The 17,592-nt window shown below is 44.8% G+C and overlaps 1 protein-coding gene across 2 annotated transcripts in view; it reads right to left on the bottom strand.

Annotated features, from left to right (window-relative positions):
* The window catches only part of PIP5K1B (phosphatidylinositol-4-phosphate 5-kinase type 1 beta), a 331,727-nt gene that overhangs the window by 223,504 nt on the left and 90,631 nt on the right, over positions 1 to 17,592 (bottom strand). For both annotated transcript variants that reach the window (XM_069228675.1, XM_069228680.1), the window contains exon 2: positions 8,547 to 8,621. The gene's annotated coding sequence lies outside the window, so the exon portion shown is untranslated. The remainder of the gene's footprint in view (positions 1 to 8,546; positions 8,622 to 17,592) is intronic.

Genomic DNA, 17,592 nt, shown 5'->3' with positions numbered 1-17,592 from the left:
AGACACAGTGCCTGGAGGCGCCAATGAGAGACAGATGGACACACCCCTTCTCCTGTGCTACATAGGGTGTCTCTGGCCCCCGCTGCCTGGAGAGCACTGCGGTTTGGCCACACAACCTGCTGCTGCTGGGGGATCCCATGTCCCAGGAGACACAGCACCTGGAGGTGCCAACCAGAGAGAGGCAGACACACCCCTTCTCCTGCACTACATAGTGTGTCGCGGGCTCCCACTGCCTGTAGAGTGGCATGGTTAGGCCACACAACCTGCTGCTGGTGGGGGACCCTGTGTCCTAGGAGACACAGAGCCTGGAGGCGCCAATGCAAAAAAGACGGACACACCCCTTCTCCTGTGCTACATAGCGCATTGCTGGCTTCCACTGCCTGGGGAGTGCCGCAGTTTGGCCACACAACCTGCTGCTGGTGGGGGACTCTGTATCCCAGGAGAAACAGTTCCTGGAGGCGCCAACGCGAGAGAGGTGAACAAACCCTTTCTCCCGAGCTACATAGTGTGCCGTGGGGTCCCACTGCCTGGGGAGTCCCACGGTTTGGCCAACAATCTGCTGCTGGTGGTGGGCCTCTGTATCCCAGGAGACACAGTGCCTGGAGGCACCAATGCAAGAGAGGCAGACAAACCCCTTCTCCTGCGCTACATAGCGCGCTGTGGGCTCCCGCTGTGCGGGATGTCCCAGACAAATCCCGGGTCAAGGGCAGGCCCATTTGCACCCAGAGGAGGCTGGGTTGGGCCACCCCTCTTGATTCTTACACTTGAGGTATGTGTGGATTATTCCTTGGTACTTGGTAATTTATGCAGATATTGTATAGTCATGGACGGTGAGCAGAACAACACAGAATAGGGAAGAAAAAGGCGGGAAATATCCTGGTATATTAACTCCTCTCACTACATCAACCTCTATTGGTAGGATGCTACAGAGGGCTGTAAACATTATCAATAATGAGATTGACCTTACTGAACGAAGATTGTCACTCATTTCTGGTAATGCGCCGCCCCTTCAAAGTAATTTGTCTAATTCCCCATCTGCAAGCGCACCAAGCTCCTCGCCTATACTTTCCTCCCCGGTTAACTTTGTCCCCCCAGGTGCTTTTGCAGCCCTAAGTCTGAGTTCTAGCCCCCATTATAGCTGCCAAACGCCAAAAACGAAAAGTAAAGTCACGTTTAGTGGAAGCAGCCATTCAGACGATCGCTCCATCACAGTGTATTACGGCAGCATAGGTCTTAACTACTGTGACAGCTTGCTTGTGGGTGGGACGCCAGGAGTTTTGCATTTGGAGTCCCTCGAGATTAGGTATCTGTTGGAGGGCAGTATTGATAAAATAAGGGACTTATATCAGGCAGAGTTGCCTCAAGCCTTGCAAGGCTGGCAGCAATTCAGTGTTCCATCAAGAACTCTAAGCACTCAGTGGAATCGCACATGCAGGTGCCAGTCCAGTGATATCTCCAGTCCCTGACAAGTAGAGGGGCCAAAGCTGTCATCCTGCAGGTTCTGTAACTCTCCCTCCCTGTCCAGTGGATAAAGCCCACTCAAGGTTCATAATAGTCAACCCAAGACTGGAGCATTACTCAGATAATTCCATGATTAAAACTCAGCAATGCTCCGACATTCAGCGAAGACAAACTGCAAGGGAGCTGGTCCGATCCCAATTTGCTCATAATGTTCAGGGTTCGGGCTCTGAGGGGTTGGAGACACACGGTCATTTAGCAAATCAGCCTGAGATCAATCTCACCTGAGCACCCTGCCCTTGTGTGTTAGTTCTATTCTGAGTTTCACCCTTATGTAAGCATCAGAGGGAGACCTATAATTGACTTGTTCAACTAAACTCTGAACTGGCTGGGCCATTTTAGAAAAGTTCCATCGCACATGGCAAATAATATTTAGTTGACAAGAAGGGTGGGTTGGATTGGTCCTGGGTCCGTGGCTCGACAAGGTGATTGTGTCATTGTAAATTTAGAACCTCCTCCTTGGTCCATCACCTACTCTTTGGCTACTTTGGAAATCAACAGTTCTCCAGCAGAATTATACCACTACCACTGGGTTATTTTTACTAAAATCCCCTTTGCATTGAAAGGGCCTGCAATTGGAGTCCTGTAACACCACCTCATACCCCAGTTACTGCGTCTAGCCCACTACCCATTTTATCACCTGGGATCACAAGACAAAATCGGTTTTAAGCATTGGCAGACATTGACTGACATGAGGGCTTGGGCATATATCTCAGTGTGTCAACGGCTGTGATTCAAGGGGTGCGGAACCTTCCCCCCTCGCTCAGATTGATTTCTTGGAATGTAACAGGACCTCAGTCCAAGCTTCCTGAGTGGTGTGCATTCACCGACACATTTGTCATTTGTTTATTCCAAGAGACATGGTGACCTTATTCCTTTGCATCGATCTGTGTTTTCCTCCTTCAGCCAAGAGGCTATTTCTTCGGGGTAAAGAGAGACCATCTGGGTCAAAACCACCTTAAAATGTATTACAAGGGAAATCATTTTTGACTCACCTGATTTGCTTTGCATCAGCATGACCTATCTAAACAATGTAATTTGTCAGATCTACAACATTAATTGCAGGCCCACAGTGAACAAAATGGAGTCAGGTGTAATTGAATTGCTATGTGCCCATTTAACAGCCCTTCCTGTTGAGGTTTTTAAGATTGTGGGAGGAGAGCTAAATTGCCAGTTCGAGCCATTAGATGTCCATCTCAGGCCGTATTCACTAGAGGAGGACCACTTATGCTCTATACCTAAGCAGACAATTCCACCACCTCACTTTGAATCAGGGCTTAAGGGCCTGTAACGGTAATGGTAGGTCTAATTATGGCAAGAAGGGCAACCACACATTTAACCGGCAGCAGTGTACAAGTTTGATAGATTACATTCTGCTTGAGATCCGGTTATGGCCTAATTTAATTTATATGGTTGTCGTTCCACGCACGAATAGTGATCGTAACACACTAAGGCCCTCATTGCAACCTCGGTGGCCTTTTCAAAAGACCGCAGAGGCTGCGGGAGCCAGAATACCGCCAGTGTCGGCAGTATTTCTGGCTCCCTATTACGACTTTTCCACTGGGCCAGAGGACGGTAACAGTGTTACCGTCCGCTGGCTCAGCGGAAAGGTCACATCAACATTGTTGCCAGCTCGTAATAGAGCCGGCGGCAATGCTGATGTGCAACGGGTGCAGTAGCATCCATCACGTATTTCACTGAATGCGCAACTGGGCTATGCCTGGGGGCCCCTGCACTACCCATGTCAAGGGCATGGGCAGTGCAGGGGCCTCCAGGGGCACCCCAAGTCCCCCATACTGCCAGCCTTTCCACTGCAGTGTTTACCGCCGTGGCCAGGCTGTCGATCGGGGACTCATAATCCCCAGGGCGGCGGTGCTTGAACCGCTGCCCTCGCCTGGCGGTATTGTGGAAGTGCCGGCGGTATGGCCGTGGCTATAGCGCCATGGTCATAATGGCTGGCGGAACACCGCCAGCCTGTTGGCGGTGTTACCGCCAGCTTACCGCCGGCTGCCAGGGTCATAATGAGGCCCTAAATCTAGACATGAGGGTGCCAGCTCCTGTCACATGCCCAGCGAATAGTGAGCCTTTTGATAGAATACTGGCACTATCTACAAACAAACATAGGGTTAAATGGAGTGTATTATCCCAATCAACAAATTCTCTTGGCAAGCTATACAAACTGGTCGCTGATGGCATAGGGGAAGTCTTGTCGCTACTGGAACAGTCGGTGGAGGAGGGGGACATCCTGACACACCGTATGATGAATTACTCACAAATGTTTAAAAATCGGAGAGGATATTTTTATGAGGAAATAAGTTGTTTAGTCAGGAGACGTAGCCCTCCGACCTGGTATAGTAAACAGTGTAACAAATCAAGAGAGGCATCACCTTGTGCTATTAAATCCCAAGATAGGTTAAAGTTTCAAGCGTCTCAGCAGACCTATAAACTTACCATTTTGGAAGCTAAGAGGGAATGGGAAACCAGGAAATGGGAGGGACTTCTAGTTGCAGCGAAGAGAGGCAACTCTCGATCTTTGTGGGTAGTCTGGAGAGCTTCTGCCCAATAGAAAACCATATATGAATGACAGAATGGGTCACCACTTTTCCAGAATATATTCCACTTCTGATACCACTGAACCCCCGACCAAGTCTTTGGAACGCCCGGTTGTGGTGAAGTATATGGGTCGACATCAATAGCAGACCTACAAGCTCTGTGTGAGGACCCACAAAGTTGCCTAAATATCAGCCCAGAGGAAGTCTTGCTAGAAATATGTAAGACAATCCCTCGGAAGGCCCCAGGAGTGGATAAGGTACCAGGGGACTTTTTTCTGGATAAGTCTGAGGGGTGGAGCCCCTATCTCGCTCTAATTTTCAGAGCCAAAATGAAGGGTGCACTTATACCTCCTTCCTGGGTGGGAGCTGAGATCATTCATATTTTCAAGAAAGGGGCCCACAATCTTCCATCAAACTATAGGCTGATCAGCCTCATAGACAGCTCCCAGAAACTATTTGTGCGTGTTGTACTGTCTAGACTCCAAGAATGGATGAACGCCACTCAGATACGAACTCCTTTACAAGCAGGATTCAGAGATCGTACCAGCACAATAGATCAGGTACTACACTTGCAGATGTTATACTGAAACTTTCTTCTTTTATGGCAGGGGTGTTTTATGTGGTGTTTGTTGATCTCAGGTCAGCTTTTGACCTCATATCTTGCCCCAAGCTGTGGCAGATCTTGGCTGATACTGGGGTCCAGCACTATTTGCTGAAGATAATTAAGAGGCTCCACGATAATATTTTAGCCCAAGTTATATGCAGGCAGGTGAGGGAAATGACAGCCCCATTTCCAGTGGACCGGGGGGATAGACAGGGGTGTGTCCTGGCCTCTACGCTCTTTATGCTTTTTATTAATGATTTGGTGGCTTACGTGGACCACCATGAGTCAGACGCACTGGGTCTTGTGGGCATCAGGGTTCTGGCTCGGATGATACACTGCTCATGTCAAAGTCTCCCAAGGGCCTTCCAAAACTCCTTGATAGTTTTGACTCTTTCTGTAACCTCAGGGGTCTGGATATAAATACTGCTAAAACTAAATATATGTTTTTCAACTTCTGTAGTTCTACACGTCCAAATCCTATGCTCAGAGGGTCTCCCATGGAACGTGTCACTATATTTGACTACTTGGAGGTTACCCTCACTGAACACTTTGGCAGAAACATCTGGCAAGGTGTAGACTCAAATTAGAGCAAACTGCAGTAGGTATGATAATGATGCAAAGGGGTTCGCATTTTCGTCCCATTGCCCCAACTTTGCAAGTCTACAAATATCAGGCGCTAGGCACTGCACTCTATGGTGCTGAGCTCTGGGGAAATAGGGAACTGTCCACCCTCAGCATAGGCAAAAATCACTTTATGCAACAGTTAATGAGCCTACCTATCAGTACACCATTGACTCCCCTGAGGCTGGATATGGGGTTAAAAAGCATGGTGGATAAGGCATGCTCTAGGCCAATTGTGTATTGGAAGAGAGTTTGGGCTACCCTCAAGTTGTCTGCTTACCAGTTAGGTTTGTCTGAGACTTTATACCTGCCGGGAGCTGGCGACATCCTGTAGCTGAAGCATGTGAAGGCAACCTTGACCAATACTGGCCTAGCTCACCTTTGGGATACCCTTAAGGAGTCCTATATGAGCACTCGGGACCAAGTCAAGGAAGCCTACTGGCAATATAAACTGGGCCTACTTTGACCACGGAATTCATGCACCAAAAGGAAGTGTTTAAGCAAGAGCAGTTTCTAGATGAAATAGAGCCAATGCTAGCCAGAAAGCTTTATCTGCAACTGACATTTGGGACTCTTCTCTTAAAATGCTTCACAATTAGTTGGGCACCCCTCCCAGGCCTAGTATAGGGCTGCGTCCTCTTTGCACTGCTATGGAAGAAACATTAGAGCAAGTGTTCTTTTTTTGCCCACAGTACTGATGTGCTAGGTAAAAAATGGATATTACTAATTTGTCGCGCTATTGGGGTCTGGGTGTGCAGAGAAGCGTTGAGAATTTTAAAATAAGATACCAGACAATAAGTGGTCTTTGGGGTCTCACGGTTTCTGCGGCCATGTTGAGGGCAAGACAAAAAATCTATCTTGGCCATACCTGTTCTCCACCTTGTACGTCACATACGTGACGGGTAGCCTGTCTGTCATATTACAATCTCCATAAAATATAATGGGGTCGGTATACGGCAAACAGGATAACCGTCACAATTGTTATGGAGTATTCCATCTGCCAAGTTCTAAATCAGGCCCTTAGTCTTAACTAGGCCATGCAGCATAGCAGGTGTGGTAAGATTTTACAGACTTCATTGGACTTACTTCTTGGAGCTTTAGAAGGTGGGCTTTGAGGAAGTACTTGGACCACCCTTGCAGTACTAAGTAACGGTGGGAGGGCCATATTGGTTACTACTTGTAGGGTTGAGACACAGAATAGATAAGAGTCGAGCAGGGCCCTTTTTGGACAACATAGCTTGACTAAGTTGGCCAAGGCTAGACTGAGGTAGAAAGTGTGTTTTTAGCGATGTCACGTAGGGTAAAATGGTTCAAATATTTAAAGTGCGATAGATTTGTTGCTTCCAACTGAATTCCCTTGGATAACTTTTAAGAGGCTGGCCAGCCTAAGGAGAATTCATGGAGTGTTCTTACCCAAGGATGCCTAAACCTAGCATATGGTGCATTGGTTGAGTAGGGGCGACCTTATAACTAGGGTGTTGAGGAAGGTAAGTAAGTATCCTACTGTCTATCTAGCCCAAATATTTTGACAAATGCATCTCATAAGAAAAAAATAACAGCTTTATAGACAAATTTTCAGACCCCTGCGTTAACAAGGATAACTGCTATTCAAACTTCTTCACCGACAGGCTTACACATAATCTGCTTTGATTATTAAAATGAGGAGTACTGGGGCCTGCCTCAAAGAAATGCGTGTGGTGAGGGCATTGAGTTTTGGCTGAGGCAGGATTCATGGGTGGGTGTCTGTGCGGCTATCACGGGCAGATTGATATGCCTGCTGCGCATGAGACCACTTGATGTTGTGGTCCGTGCTTCTAGGGAAGCTTCAGGATACGACTGTATTGCAGTTTGCAGTGCAATACAGTGATGCAGGGATGCGAAAAGGGATGGTGCCTTGGTCGAGAGTACTTTTTTCCAATGAACAAACTGACACTAAAGCTCAGGATCTTAGTGCACAAGGACAAGTGTATAAGCATAATGTGGTTTTCCCTTTTAAAAGTGGTAGCTACTGAGGGTGAGTTATCCTGTATTGTATGACAGGCGGCTCTCTCAGCCTTGAGGACCAGGTAACAATATTGGGGACTGGGTAGCCCCGTCAGTATGAAACACTCCAGGGTGATAATTCATTAGAAGTCGAGCTGGTTGATGCAGGATCTTTTTTTTTTTAAATCCAGGATCCCAAAGTCAAGTTTGTTCTGGATGTCTAACCCAGGTGGGAGCAAAAGCCCATTTGGCATTAACTATTGGGAGTTTGTTTTAAGAAATACACTGCTAGACAGGAAGTAGCTATTGTATTCACGACCCATGCCTCACATTCCATCACATTCCCTTACACTGCCAAGCAGATGGCAATACATGGATGGCAAAGTGTTCAGTTGGGGTAATGGTGGTGCTTTGTTACCCTTTATGCAAATAGACCCTTTGCCACGTCCTAATGGCAGCTGGACCATCAACTAAGGTGGATGAGACAGAGCTCTGTTAGGATGGAAGTAGTGGCTCCCCCGCACTGTGGTATCCCCTCCGCCATTGACTTTGCACAGCTGCCTTCCTCCAGATGCGTTGCATTGTTGCTGCTTATGAAGTTCCTGGAGCTACTGCCCACCCCTTAACCCTGAACTGGTCCTCTGTCCCCAGCACTGCACAAATGACCCTGCACTGCTCCAGCCCTCTCTTGTATCCGGCACCACGTTCTCCGCCTTGAATCTCACACGCGGGGAGCACCGTTACCCAAAAGGCCAATCATTGTGACATTTATGTGGTGAAGAGCTATTCACATGAGTAACATAGGTAAGTACACTTGGAGAGCCCCTCAGTAGATCTTAGTGCAAAACAATAACTAGATGCTTTGGAAACGTTCCAGGTACACCAATGTTTGCCATTAAAAGTATCCCAGGACTTTAAATGTGTTAGCTATTATTTGGCTAGCAGCAACAAAACACTCACACAAAAACTCACGTGGGTGAAAAACGATTTAGCAAAACCAATGTAACACAATACAACATAATAAAACGTAGCATACCACGATTGTGAGACACTTGTTGCTCCTGGCGTGGCATTCATAGTATGTCAGCTATTGGACTGCTTCAAAGCCACTTCTGGAATATGTGTCTGATTCTATGAAGGGTGGTCAGAAGGAACCCTAGCCTTCCTGGATGGTGTGAAAATATCCCAGTGTACAAGTGCCTGAAAATATGTCTTTTCCACTCATGCACTTATATTTATTATTATGCTCAGATATTAAAATGCATTACCTTTCTTCAGTCACAAATCATCTGGCGCCAATGACGACACTTAGCTCATTCATTGATGCGGTCTGGTAACAGGACCTAAAATAAAAGGATACGAATATTTAGGTCTTTCCAAAATTGTCAGGAAATCGACCAACACATTATCACTCAATCCCTCTTCTGTTATTCACCCCCATTTTAATCTAAGCAATTCTTTTTCGATTTCAGACAGATGTCTTGTGCGTGGAACCGGATTCTCTAGAATTTCAGAGGTGATGTAAAAGACAGAGTGCATCCTTTGATCCTGAAGACACCCAAGGTGACCCTTTATCCCTTCCTTCGCACATCACTAGCCCACTGTCTGCTGCTTGCTTACTTCAGGACCTGCTGCTGGGAGCAGAAACAGGGGTACCAAAAGGAAAACCAATTGTACCCCCAAGCTTAAATAATTCACAAAGAAATTTTAAATCTTTCCCACAGTAATCGAATTAAATACTTTAGACTACTATTTCCATTTATTGGGACTTTTAACTTCCAGACTTTCGTTGCCACAATATGTGACAGTACATGGGGAATACCATCAAATGCACTTAGAAAATTTCAATGAATTGCTTATTCTTTATTTTCCAGATGCGGATATTTCATTAAAACCTGTGATGGAAGTCCAGCTTCATAAGGCAAGACTCTATACAGCTAAAATATTGACACAGACTTCGGAGCATATTAGGATCGATACAAGGATTGAATATGCACATCAAGTTCTGGTCTTCCATTTGCTCAATAGATGTTGCACCTTGACAAAACACGTGTGCTGCTTAAAATGACAAAGGTATGTCCAAATTAAAAATGAACCTCCTCAGGGAGTTACATATGATATTTATTAAATGTCATGTTCTTCTACGGTGCTACAGTATATATTACAGGTTCATAGTGCTGTAAATTACAGCTCTTACTTTTCCACAAGTTACACGTAGGCTTTTTGTTGACCTCAATAGTATGAATGCTGAGCTATCCTTGTCTGAATCTAACCTGCAACCTTAATTTTTGTGCAGGACACAAAAGAATGTTTTTCTCCTAAAGTGTAGGTGTCATTTTGCTGTGAGTATACAGAAGGTGATGATTATTGCAGCGCTTTATGTGAGATATTAGACATGTACAATCATTTTCTGGGTCAAATTCAGACTTTAAAGGCAGCAGAAGACACTAACATCTCCAAGACATTAATCATTTTTAGGCGAGACGTCCTCTTATTGCAAATGTTTTGATGGTGAATGACAGGTGACTGATGGCTGTGGATGCTTGCAGGTGTGGTGGTGTGTAAGTTGTGACATACCAGTAGTGAGTGGTGGAACTTGGTTAAAGGCAGGATAGTTTCTGGCACTCCGGAGCTATGGGGGCATTTGTTAATAGATCGGTAGGATGAAGACAGGAAGAACGTCCTGCTTGATGTGGCCAGTGGGAATGTGTAGGTATGTGAGGTGGTTATCGATGCATCCATTGGTGTGAAAGAAAGGGTGTGTATCCCACTGTCAGGTCAATGTGTGGAGGCTCAGATGGTTCGGGGGGTTTGAGGCAGTCATCTAAAAGACCCAGAGCAGCAGAAGTAATGTTGAGATGATTGGAACACAATGTACGATATTACATTTTGTATAGGACATTATAGTAGTGCCCTTTTTGAAGCGTGGAGCACTTCATAAATCACAGGTTGAATGATACACTGATGAGGGGGTGAGGGGAAAGGTCCTAGCATTTGACACAGACACTTTGAGGTGAGCAGGAGGTATAGAGGGCGAGCAGCTTAGGTTGACAGATAACCGGTGAAGCAGTAAAGTGGAGCAGACCGATGCAAGAGGGACATAGGTTATGGTCATATATTGAAGAGCCATAATCATGGCTGTCTCAACCATATCAGAGAGTAAATCTGGAGCCTGTGGTGTTCTGTGGATGTCATATCATTGCAACATGGTTGAGGACGTCTGAACCTACAAGAGCGATCTTTTGAGTGTCTCAGCGGTTGAGGAAAACAAAGGTGTGGACCAGCGACATCTCGGTGTACATTTTCCTACATGCCTCATAGTGTGCTCTTTCGCCCTTTTCTTTCTACTTCTAGCACACTCCACAGTGACAGATGCCAAGGTACCACTGTCACTTCAGAAAAGGAGAGGAATCAACAGGTTTGAATGGAAAGGTGAGACTATGTTTATAGAGGACATTTTATGATAAAACCAGAAATGATGCACACAGGGCTGAGGTACAAATGCTCGCGTGTAGGAGACTTTAAATCCCTGGCACATTTTGTGAATGAATTGTGAACACGCTGCATTGTTGTAGGCACATCACAACTGAATGCGGCCCAATGGCTTTCTTCAGCTACCTGTGTAAATAATTCACACTGATTAAAGTAACAGGCCATGAAACCTGAGTCTCTCTCAGATGACAACTAAAGCTGTCACAATTCAGTGTTTCTGCTGCATAATTTATCACCATATGCATGACAAACATTTACAGGTTCAATTTGCGCACTGTAGGATTCTCACATTAGAGTGTTATAAATGGGGTCTTTATAATATCTGTTCGGAATAAGCTTTTTGTTGAGTACTATGGTGACAAATTGATAAAACTCACAAAATCTCCATGACATATTAAAAAACAAATACTAGTTCTTAAAGTTATTTTTAAAAAACACATTAGCAGGAAGTGAAATACAAGTAATGGTGTGCACCTTGTGGAGGACAAAAAAAACACAAAAAAAGACTCCATCACGAAAATCAATGTCTTTTTCTACTTTTACCGAAAAGCAAGGTAAACTTTAGACTTTTAGGCCGGTTTGCCATTCGAAAACTCTCTGGTAAACCATAGAGACACATTTCTACCTTCTTTCTAGTAAAGGTGCCCCTTTGAACAGGTATCATATGGCAGCAGGTTTTGCTATAACGTGATGACGTGGTGTATTGTATATGTCTATGAAATTATATTAATGAGTTATGTTTTTATTTCACAACGGTTTCAAAGCTCTTAGATGAACAGAATGACATCAGACAGTACTGTAGAATGAAACTCCTCTTGGTGGATAAAATATGCAGAACAGAAGACATGAAGACAGTCCCCATGGTGACATCCTAGGGTTCTGGTTGAAATCACTTGACTTTTAGCCTGTGATTTGTTCGCCTCGAAGAACCCTACAAAGTCATCATAGGACTGTAATGCTCAATAACGCAATATGTGGCCTCCATTATTGCACAAAGTTACATCTCCCTCTCTCAGCATGATGTTACAAGAGTTGAATAATAGTTATATCGCTCATTGAATGATATTAGAGGGGACTGCAACTTATTATTAACCCCCTGCCTTGGATATCTGGGTCAGTTTCGTAGAGGGCAAGTTGCCACCTTATGGAGCAGACTCTGATAAACCCCTTCCGATGGGGTAGCATCATTTCAAAGATGAAACCTCACAGTACATCTTAACCAGTTTCGGAAAGGAAATGCATCTTTTTGAAGAAAAAAAGCCACATGGTCTATAAGCAATTACATAGCATAGTATCAAAATGTGTAAAAAGGCAATAATTGGGGCCAACCAGTCTTTTGATTATAGAAAATATTAAGTATGGCATGCTCTCAAAGACAGTTGCGGCTGGCGACGGGGCAAAGTGGGGGGAACAATTTTTTTTAAAAAAAATATATAAAAAAAGAAACTTACCTTGACCGCACCGCCACTCTCTGCTGCACTTCAGGCACAGGCTCCCAGCCTGCCCTGCGGCCAATCCTGACGCTGCTCAGAGCAGTGTTAGGATTGGCTAGGGCACCCTGGCTGGGCGCTCTAAGGCAAACTGAGAGCCTATGCCTTCTCTCTCCAACCCGGCAACACAGTGCCGGGTTGGAGCGAGCCACGGTGCGCATGTGTGTTTGGCCGGCCTGAGACGGGTGGCAAACATACCTGCGCTGTGAGGAGGAGTGCTTAGCACTCCACCTCCCTGCCTGTCATCCCCCTTTAAAAATAAAACGATACTAAACATTGTTTATTATGGCTTGATTTTTTAAGGATTGCAACTGCTGCTGCTGGTGGGAGGCAGGGATGGGGGGTGATGCTTCTCCATCACAGCGGAGGAGCTGTCCCTGCTCAAAGATGAACCCTTCAGGTAAACCCTGTGGCCCAAGTCCCCCTAAAGATAGGGTGTATGATCATAAACTATCTTGGATAATGACGCACTGGCAAAAGCACGTTCAGGGCAGATGTGTGGTAAATGTGGCCAGGTTAGGCAGGTGGGGTATCTTGGGGTCCTCCCTATACTACTGCCTGAGGCGGATGGCCAGTAAACGGCCAATTTCTACTTTGTCTCTGTGTTTTGCTGTCAGCCACAGGCATCTGCGATCCAGTGAGCAAAAGGATTCCACACTACAACATACCACTTCACACAGTATTTTTTGGGATCCTGTGAGTGTGCAGGTCCCGGCATTTCAGAAACTGTCATAAAATATACATATTTTTGCAATTAACAAATGATGGAATTTAATAAATTCAAGGAAAAAAACAAGGTAATTTCTAAATCGTATGTATGTAGTGGTACTGTCAGCATGTTTAATTTATTTGGGTTAACTGTACAAGATCTATGGAAAATAATATACACAGTTGATTGGCTCCTTGCATGTTGTTACGGTGCCCTTCTCGGCCTCATTTAGACACTGCAAAAAGGTGAGAAAATAGGAGGAAAAAAATCCTAGCATTTCGCTCTTTTCTTCTGTTTTCACGTTGACAACACTAGTGGTTTTTCAGCACGTGAAGCCAGAGAAAAACCTGAGAAAGTGCGGGCACTGTGTGATGAAACTGCAAACGTATCACATCAAGGCACATTCGTCACTTCCGGCCTTTCGCTGAGTTTAGAAAGCTTTCTCTTATGCCTTTGCCAGGCGTTCATCGTATGCCTCCGCTGAGGAGCCGGTTGGTCATTTGCCTGCACTTGAGGGGGGTTCAAAGACAGTCAAGTGCAGGAAGATCTCTGTCACGACATCCACACTCTCTAGCTCTGTGTGTATCTCTTTGTACTGTTCATTTTTCTGTACTATTGTTCCTTTCCAAATATGGTAAAGACTGTCTTAAACTTACCACCACTGATAGCAACTGTTCTGTAAAATCAACATAAAACATCCTTCACGAGAAAGAAAAAACTTATTTGAAACACCCCTCCCCACCCCGGAAATTAATTACCATAACACAGTTAACTTTCTTTTTCGGAAGTAAGCAACAGCAACACACACACATTTCAAATAAAGGGATTGCGCTAGTCGTTTTGAGTATATTGTACTTCAAAAAACGTTGGTTTAATATTCATTTGAAAACCTCTAGCAGTAACTCTGTTCTGGAGATAGACAGGTGGGCTATGGACGGAACACCTGGGGCCGGGCCAATGGACCAGGAGCAAGTGGGGATGCCAAGGGAGGGTGAAGGAGGCAGAGAGGCATCTGATACACGTGCAAGGGGAAGAGGGGAGGGGGCGTGACACGTACTGGGGCTGCACGCACAGAAACACAGGAAGCAGGGCCATGCGCAGTACATGTGCCCTCCTCCAGCATTAGTTGCATAAAACATCTGCTGAATGTGAGCATCAACCCGCGGTCCTAATACCACGCCAACATGCTGCATGGAAGAGAAAAAATTGGAATATCTGGAAATATTGTGATCTCACATTAATCTCCCTTGAGGCATCAGATATACTGCATGAGACGTAGGTGTACATCAGAGAGCCTCTACAACAGGCTCTTTGTTTTTATTGGCCTTGTATCATTACCCTTCTTGTAATTACCCCACGCCCGCGATATCTAAGAAAAAACGGAAAAACACACTTTTTTCCTACTACCCGCTATTCAAGATCTAATGTCCCCCTACCATCTGCTCATTTGCTCCCAAACTTGCACCAGGAGCAGTTTCTCCGGAAGCTCTGTAAACATCCCTGTGCTCTCCATCCCCACATCTAAGGATACAGTGCTCCCGTTACATCCCTAGCCCTGGTTCAGGTCCTTGCAAAAGAAGCGACCTCCTACAATAAACACATGTATATGATGATCACAGCAGGGTTAAGTGTCTGTTTCCACTCACAAGAGCTGAGGTTGGGAACTGAAAAGTCAATGAAGGATAGTATGGTATTTTCAGGCAAAAATTCTAAATGTGCTTGTGTGTTAAAATACTAGTTTTACAAGAAAATGCATCTAATGTCTTCTCATTGGTTTACCCTAACAGTTTTTGGAGCCATTCAGATATATTTTTGTCTTTATCTTTTTACTGTGACAATAGGTAACATGCTTCATTCACACATTGCTTATTCATAAGTGTGGCAGGGAAGGTGCAGAAGATATAAGGTCATTAAATGGACGGCTTTCCGCCCCCATAATAGCTATAGTAAATGCTTATGCGTGGTAATGGCAGCGCGGTCAATGCGCTGCCAATGATGTTTCCCGGTTGGTATGAATGCAGACTAGTGCTCTGTGTGTGCCAGGACCAACAATGGCTGGGCTATGGCAAAGCGAGGAGCGGGCATTGAACGAGAGCCATGGGGAGCATCCTGTATCTGTACATAACTGACAGAAATAAGCCCTGACAAAGCGAATGGGTCTAGCTTGCATTTGAGTCCTGAATAAAATATATATTTTTTAAAGTTGCTGCAGTAAAAAAAAAAAAAAAAAAAAAGCTTTTGCTTTTGGTACACAATTTAGTTATGAGGTAAAGGACTGCATATGATGATTCCTTGGAGTGTTGAGATGTAAAATCGTCCCTCATGCATTGCAAACAAGCACTCCATAGGAGGCGAAAGCATACCAAATAGCCAATACAATGCAGACAGAGACAAATACTTCTCGGAGTGCAGCCAAACCTGACACTGTTATTTTACTAAATCGGTAACAATAGGTCGGCAGACAGCAGCACCGTCAATCCAGACCTGCAGACTATTCCTGTCTGCCTGTCACATGCTGGAACTGCAAAGCGATCTCAACAGAAGTGCCTTGGTGACACAGGGACGGTGGACAGCAGAACCAGACTGGGAAGCAGAGGAAGCCCTGGAAAATACACCTTTCTCTTTCTCTGTCGCTCTCTCTCTCTCTCTTTCTCTCTCTCCCCCCCTTCCCAAAGGGCACACTGTGCATTCTGTAAATAGAGCTGGAGAAAGTGGCAGAGGTGCCAGCAGCACCACCATTCCCTCAAAACCCAACCACTTCAGGCTCCAGTCCACAGGGACTGGCCATTTCAATAAACGGGAGGCCGACAACTGTGGTTATGGACACCATCGTTGTCCTAGGGCATAAAATGCTTTTATATTCCAATTGAATAACCATGTCATTGCTATTTACTTTCAGCTTTATGTTGTGAAGTGTTCTACTTGTGTATGGCCCAAAGTAATAGTTCTATGTAAACTGTTGAATAAATAGCTTGTTGGCTTCTGATTTTAGATATTCTACATACAGAAAGACTATTTGTTTCCGATTTTGCACAGCATTCTATTTCACGTGCATTAATTAGGCTGTGCCCTTTATCTACACATGCCACACCTCTTGGGGATGTTTCTTAGATACTGGTCTTGGCCACCACCTTTTCAAGCCACTTACGGCAATGATGCACAGGTAGAAATATGGAGAATGAGGTAGCAACCTTCATATATCATATGCAGCAACTAAGTCAGACGATGACAGCTATCATGAAGTCAGTCATGCCAATGATCTTTTCCTGGCGATTGTTGAAGTCCTGCCTATTTTCAAAGTCAAATGATTTTTAGGTCTGGTGTTAGCCAATACCATTGATGTGACTAAATTTATAAGTATAATATACTTACTTATAGTGGTTTTGGGCCACCCTCTTCATCCATTGGTGTGTTGTTACATCATTCACACGTTTTTCACATCCACTGAAGTATACAGCATGGGGCAGTGGGTCAGACCACATCAGCCGCTGGCTATCTTCACTTGAGCGATGTCATTCTGGTCTTTCACAAGAAGCACATCTGCCCTCAAAACAGTTCCATTCAGTGCCTGGGACTGTTTCGATAATGTGTGCTTTTTGAGACCAAAACATATTTTGGGGCTTAGGGCTCAGCAACTCCACCAACAATAACGTTTTACAAAAGTCATGACAAAGCGGAAGAAGACCTGAAAATGCTGAAAAGATGGCAGCCAATGCTGGACATATTGGCATTGCCAATGTTTGTTTAACTTTGTCTGGATAAACATACAAGCCTTCCAAAGCATGCTATTGGGAGATAAAATCTCGTTGACTTACACTCAAAATCTCCTTGAGTGGAATTTGCAAGTGTTTAAATCTATTTTATCACGCCTAGCTTCAATTCACTGAATTGTGTTTTTTGACTGCATATAGGTACAAGAAGCATTGATTGTGGCTTGCATTTTTAGTACAGACTAAAATATTTTTAAACGCCCGCTATTCTAAAAATAAAAAATAAATAAAATCACTTCCTGTAACCCGTGTATTTATGAGATAAAGAATGTCTTGTGTGATGATTCGGTGTACAGTTAACATTAAATAGTGCTTTGTGCATTACAATGCAAGCACACCACAGAAGGAGGAATGATACACCAAACAGCCAAGTGAGGTGAGAGAGAAATAATTGTCCAGGAGAAGCCAAAGCCACCTCTATCTATATTTAAAAGATGCCCAGCAGACATGTGCACTATCAGGCCAGACCTAAAAAGAGTAACCCACTTGTAATAAAGATAGCAATGCTTAGTTACAAACTACCACTGGCACCCACCACAGGTAACACCTCACCGTGTAGCCACTTTGATATCCACGATATGCTAATTGTCTGTGAAAAGTTTGAAGTTGGTGATGCGATTACTTCCTAGTTACACCATCTCCTTCTTAGCGGCCTGTGTCTATCATTACCTGCACTCCCTAATACAGCCCTCTGATCGTCCGTGCGTCACCCACATATAACTCACATTCTTCCACCTCTGCGCAGCCTCTGTCCTGACAATTACAGAAAGGTAAGGCCGTTTTCAAAAGCATTACAATATGACATAAGCACATCTCTCCCTTCCAGGAAGTCCTCAACTTTTGCGTGGTTCCG

The sequence above is a fragment of the Pleurodeles waltl genome, chromosome 1_1 (genome assembly GCF_031143425.1).
Source record: "Pleurodeles waltl isolate 20211129_DDA chromosome 1_1, aPleWal1.hap1.20221129, whole genome shotgun sequence".
NCBI lineage: Eukaryota > Metazoa > Chordata > Amphibia > Caudata > Salamandridae > Pleurodeles > Pleurodeles waltl.
The sequence above is the reverse complement of the archived record's forward strand: the minus strand, read 5'-3'. Positions and strand labels throughout refer to the sequence as shown.